Genomic DNA, 6,812 nt, shown 5'->3' on the forward strand with positions numbered 1-6,812 from the left:
GGGTGTGATGGCAGGCGCCTGTAGTCCCAGCTACTGGGGAGGCTGAAGCAGGAGAATCACTTGAACCTGGGAGGCAGAGGTTGCAGTGAGCTGAGATCGTGCCACTGCACTCCAGCCTGGCAAAGGAGTGCGACTCCGTCTCAAAGTAAGTAAGTAAGTAAATACATAAATAAATAAATAAAATGAAGAACTATGTTCATCAAAAGACACCATAAAATTATGAAACTGAAAGTCACAGGTCAGAGAAGTCATTTGCAATATAAATAACTTACCCAGGATTATCATGAAAATACAGAATATATAAAGAACTTCTATCAGTCCATGAGAAAAATATAGACAATTCAATAGAAAAACGGGGAAAATTGGGAAAAATAGAGACTTCCCAAAAGATGAGATCCAAAATGGTCACATTAAAAGTTAATAGTTCTATTTATATATTGGTTATGAAACAAACCACTCTAAAAGTCACTGGCTTAATATAACATTTATTTTGTTCACAAACTTGCAATTAGATCTGAGTGCCATGGGGTCAGCTTGTCTTTGATTCACTGGGTGTGAGCTGTGGCTGCTTGAAGTTGGGCTCAAATTATCTGAAGATTCCAGCAATTAAATGTCTGAAGGTTGACTGTGGCTGTTGGCTGTAACCTGAATTTGGACTCTGATAGGATCAGCTACATGTAGGCTCTCCACACTGCTGCTTGGCTTCTTTGCAACATGGTGGCCAGATCTCAAGGACAAGCTGAGAGAGAGAGATTGGGAATGAATGAATATATGAATGCATCAGGCAGAAGGTATTTTGCCTTTTATCATTTAGTCTGAGATTTCAGGAATGGTGTCACTTCTGCTTCATTCTTTTTGTTAAAAACAAGTCATTAATTCCACCCCACAATCAAAAAGAGGGAAATTAGACTCCACCTTTTGATGGGCAGAATACCAAATAATTGGTGGACATATTTTAAAACAACGATAGCAATCACCCTTATTAGAAATTAGGAAATTGCAAATTAATCCTGTAATTAGATACTACTGATCTTCTACCAGAATTGCTAAAATTAAAAAAACAAAAACTAATCATTATTGGTAAGAATATAAAGTAGTAAGAACTTTCTTTTTTGTTGTTGTTTTTCTGTTTTGTTTTGTTTTGAGACGGAGTCTCGCTCTGTCCCCCAGGCTGGAGTGCAGTGGTGTGATCTCGGCTCACTGCAAACTCCGCCTCCCGGGTTGACGCCATTCTCCTGCCTCAGCCTCCCGAGTAGCTGGGACTACAGGCACCCGCCACCACACCTGGCTAAGTTTTTGTATTTTTAGTAGAGACGGGATTTCTCCGTGTTAGCCAGGATGGTCTCTATCTCCTAACCTCGTGATCCACCCGCCTCGGCCTCCCAAAGTGCTGGGATTACAGGCGTCAGCCACTGCGCCCGGCCCAAGTAATAAGAACTTTCATCACTACTACTGAGACCCTAAATTGATAAAACCACTTTAGAAAACAGCTGGATATTATTCAGTAAGTTAAGGATATACATATGCTATTATCCTAGATATATGTTTGCACGTGTGCAAATATGTACGAGAATGTTCGTAGTAGTAGTGTTTGTATAACCAAGAACTAGAAACAACCTGAGTGCGCATTTACAGAAATTGGATAGTGTTGAATGCAAGTCAACAATGACAATGGACAGGTCAGAAATATGTACAATATGAATGAATCTTATAAAAATAATTTTGTGAAAAGACGACACAAAAAGAAAGTATAATTATACTTATATAAATTTCAAACCAAACAAAATTTTGTTATATTGTTCAGGGATATATGTATAGGTGGTAAAATGTATTAAAAATGTAAATAAATGGACTGGGCACGGTGGCTCATCCCTGTAATCCCAGAACTTTGGGAGGCCAAGGTGGGCAGATCACCTGAGGTCAGGAGTTTGAGACCAGCCTGGCCAACATGGCGAACCCCCCTCTCTACTAAAAATACAAAAATTAGCCAGGTGTGGTGGTGGGTGCCCATAATCCCAGCTACTTGGGAGGCTAAGGCATGAGAATCACTTGAACCGGGGAGGTGGAGGTTGCAGTGAGCTTAGATCACCCCAATGCACTCCAGGCTGGGTGACAGAGAGAGGCTCTGTCTCAAAAAATAAATAAATAAATAAATAAAAATAAAAATAAATGTAAATAAATTATTACCATAAGTCAGGATTGTGGTTTTCTGTGGGAGTGAAGAGAGTGTGCAAGGCAGAGGTTGTGAATTGAAGAGGCATGACAGCAGTGCTCTATTTATCCTGAATTATGGTTAAACATGTGTACACTGTAAAACTACTTTTCAAAGCTCTACATGTAGGTCTTATTTAGTTCTCTGCATATTTTACAATAGGAAGACATAAAACAAACACAGAAGCTTTTTATATATCAATGTAGAAAGATTTCCAAAATATATTGTGAAGTATCAAAAGCAAGGTCCAGAACATGTGAATCTATATTTGTATTTATATGCAAGTAGATAAAGAAGAAAAGACAAGAAATGGCCGGGCGCGGTGGCTCAAGCCTGTAATCCCAGCACTTTGGGAGGCCGAGACGGGCGGATCACGAGGTCAGGAGATCGAGACCATCCTGAGCTACACGATGAAACCCCGTCTCTACTAAAAAAATACAAAAAACTAGCCGGGCGAGATGGCGGGCAAGAAATTAACAATAGTAGAAACCTCTGGAGGATGAAGGAAAGGGTAGAAACCAAGGAGGTAGGTGACAGGGATGGGAGGAAACTTTTCACTGTAACTATTTGTCTTTTAAACTCTGTGAGTGTATTACCTTTTCAAAATATAAGCCAAATTAACAAACAAAATCTCTTAAAGCCCTAAAAGAGACCTCAGAGAAAAGTATGTCTTCTTAGAACAGATTCCCACTCCCTCAAGGCTTCATGTGTTATCTTCATTCTTAGGAGCCAGGAGCTCAGGAGTCAGTGTTTGTTTCTGGACAGAGAAAAGGTTTGGAAAGAATTAGTGATTATGCAGATCAACACCTGCAGCTCCCCAGATGGGACTATAAGTCTCAGATGCTTAGTCCTACTGCAGGGTCAAGCTTTAACTTCTCATACAAGCACTGACCAGCGTGGTGGATCAATGTGATTAAACAGCCCTGTGATTAGCAACTTGGTCAGGTTTACACACATAATCACAACAGGGAGCTATACAGAGTTCAGAACATTTAGCAATGAACAGACCATTCCTGTCCCCTTTCAGGAAAAACTTGTGTATTGAGCGCTTCCTGTGTACTCTGGTGGACCATTTATTTAACAAATTATTAATGAGTAGCTGCTACATCACAAGTACTCTGCTCGGCACTGGGACTATGGCTGTGAACAAAATGGGCAAAACTTCCTCTCCTCATGGATTTTGTATTCTAACGTGAAATGCAAAGAAATGAAATGAATAAGTAAAATATGTAGTATACTAGATAGTGATAAGCAATTACTTAGAAAAATAAAGCAGGAAAGATAATAGCAATGGCTGTTTTTTTTTTTTTTAATGTTTTGCATTTTTAAAGATGTCGAACAGGTAAGTCCCCACTGAGAAAGTGACATTTAAGAAAAGACCTAAAGGGAATAAGGAAAGGAACAGGGCACATATTTGGGAAAAGAAGTTTCCAGGCAAACAGTAAGTACAAAGGCCTGAGGCAGGAGTTTGCCTGACATTTGAGGAAGAGCAAGGGGGTCTTGTGGCTAGAGGGGAAGAAAAAGGAGAAGAGCCCTCACAGGCCACTAGAAGCACTTTGGCTATTAAACTGAATGAGAAGGGAACCCTGGGAGAGTCTTGAACAGAGGCACTGCTGCTGCATTTAGAATACATAGTAAGAGGGCAGTGATAAATAGAGGCAGGGAGACCAGTGAAGAGCCTGTTGTGAAAATCTGGGTGAGATGTGGTGATAGATTTTCTAGTATGGTAGCAATGGAAGTGGTAAAAAATGGTTAGGTTATGGATATATTTTGAAGGTAGAGCTGATGGGATGTAGGATCTGAAGGAAAGAGCAATCACAGATGATAGCACAGATATACTGGCTGTTTATTGAGATGGGGAAGATTCTTGAGGAGCAACCCTGAAAGAATAATCAGGAGTTCATTTTTTTGAAAGGTAAAAAATGCTTGTCAAGAAAGCAGTTGCAGACAGGGCGCCGTGGCTCATACCTGTAATCTCAGCACTTTAGGAGGCTGAGGTGGGTGGATCACCTGAGGTCAGGAGTTTGAGACCAGCCTGGCCAATATAGTGAAACTCCATCTCTACTAAAAACACAAAAATTAGTTGAGTGTGATGTCGCGTGCCTGTAATCCCAGCTATTCAGGATGCTGAGGCAGTAGAAACGCTGGAACCTAGGAGGCAGGGGAGATTGCAGTGAGCTGAGATGACGCCAGTGCACTCCAGCCTGGGCCACAGAGCAAGGTTCCGTCTCAAAAAAAAAAAGATAGTGAGTCTAGTGTTTGAGGCAGCAGTCCAAGATGGAAAGAGGCATTTGTATGTCTATGGTATTTAAGGACTGAGCCCTGAGTATGCTAATATTTAGGGAAGGATCACGCAAGCGATCATTTAATTTATACATGTAATAATAAGTACTATTAATATAACTAAAATAATCTCAGGAATCCTATGTATATTCCAGGAGCTTCTAAAACCGCTCTTGGGGAGTCAGCAAAAGCTTTCAGAAAGAGGTAATGGGTTATGTTTAAACTGAAATCTGAAGGACAAGTAGGAACTGGCGAGTAAGAAAAGGGGAGGATCCTCCAGAGAAAATGCAGCTGCAAAGTCCACAAGCAAGAGAGGACATGAAACAATCAGGAATTTCACTGTCCCTTCCACGTCAACGTCTCTGTCACACTTGTTCTGTTGGAGGAACAACTACAGGAGTTTTTGGAATGTTAAATTGTAGAGATTTTAAATTGGGGTTTGGTGGGCAATATTTACGTGACTTCTAGTCACTTCTGTGTGGAAGAAAATTATTTGGCATATAGTCATGTAACTCCTAGAACATACCAACTCAGAGGCAGCCTCAACAAAAGCCCAGTTCCCTGAAATAAGCTCCGGTTTTCAAACACAGGAACTCCTGGTTCCTGTCAAAACGCATCCAAACGTTATCCAGTCAGAAGTGAAATTCTGAAAGTCTGGCTCCCTCGCATGCAAAGAAAACCCTTTGAGATTTTTGATAGTAGGTAGTTAAGACGCTTGTCCCTGAGGCGGAGGTGTTAACTCCAGAGCTCTCCAGTTCTTCTCAAGCAGGGTTTCCCGAGGGCTTTGCTTGGTGGGCTCCTCCTGGGTTCTCTCTGTAGTTCCTCCTCAGAGCTCAAGGAAGCTTTTGAAGAAAGGATTTCAAAGGTTAAATATTTGACAGACTGGGACTGCGTAGAGATGGAGGGACTGAAGACACCTGCTTCTTGAGGGGGCCAATTGTCAAGAGGCAGAAAAAGGGAGGAGCGAGTAGGGAGGAAGGAAAGAAAAAGACTCAGGAAAACAATGAAACCATCTTCATGTTGCAAAAACTGTAAAAATTGAATGGAATATTAGCAGTGCTACCTATTCGTAAGCAGTGTGGTGCGGTAGAAGCCTGCTGGGCTCATGACCTCAGAGGTTGAAAGATCAAAACCATCCTGGCCTACAGGCAACTCGGAGTTTAAATCTACTTCTGTATCTTCCCTAAAAGTCTGAGAATCAAATCAGTGATGGCACTCAATGAAAAGATATCACTCGATAAATTTCTGGTAGTTGTTTCCCTATGACACATTGCCCCAGCCTAAAAATTCTCTTATCTCGAGCTCCCAACATGGAAACAATTGGGAATACTAAGTTAGAACCTCCATCCATCTAGGTGGACTTGCATATTGCGTACAATTTCGTGGAGGAAGGGGGATGACAAATTCCGCATTGACTTCCATTACATCTTCCAGTAAAGGGGCTTTAAAATTGTTATTTACCTGTTAAGTTTTGATTATGTACTAGCAGTAGATACAAATATAACACAATCCAGAAAAACTATTTTTAACACACATTTAAGGTAACAGGAAATAACATTAGATTTCAATATTTATATCTATATTTGGTCCAAAGAAGTGTCATAGAAGGATTAAAAAAAAACAAAACTGGCCAGGCGCTGTGGCTCAAGCCTGTAATCCCGGCACTTTGGGAGGCCGAGACGGGCGGATCACGAGGTCGGGAGATCGAGACCATCCTGGCTAACATGGTGAAACCCCGTCTCTACTAAAAAATACAAAAGAAAACTAGCCGGGCGCGGTGGCTGAGGCAGGAGAATGGCGTAAACCCGGGAGGCGGAGCTTGCAGTGAGCTGAGATCCGGCCACTGCACTCCAGCCTGGGCGACCGAGCGAGACTCCGTCTCAAAAAAAAAACAAAAAACAAAAACAAAACCAAAACTACAAAATGACATTGTACTAGGATAAAAATTCTATAAGAGACATGGAATGGCACTATGAATGCAGAAAAATAAAGGATCAATGTAAAATCTTCCACAATTAAAGAGAGGGCACTATTCACCTCCCTCTTTTAAAAGGTTGTTGGTAAGTATTAAATTACTATGGTTTTTAGATTCCTATGATACAAGTCACTATATCCTTCAGAAAAACTTAAACTTAATGAAAAATGTTAGATGTCCACTGAAAATATGTGGTAGGTATCACGTTAGTCAAAATTCTTTTAGACAGGCAAGAACACCCCAGAGCAGTGAAAAGTATAAATAATGGGACATTTTATGAGATTTGTCAGGCTCTTACCATTGCTTTCAACTGGTTGCTTCCCACTTCTTTTTTTTTTTTTT

This window comes from Colobus angolensis, unplaced genomic scaffold (genome assembly GCF_000951035.1).
Source record: "Colobus angolensis palliatus isolate OR3802 unplaced genomic scaffold, Cang.pa_1.0 Scaffold237, whole genome shotgun sequence".
Lineage (NCBI taxonomy): Eukaryota > Metazoa > Chordata > Mammalia > Primates > Cercopithecidae > Colobus > Colobus angolensis.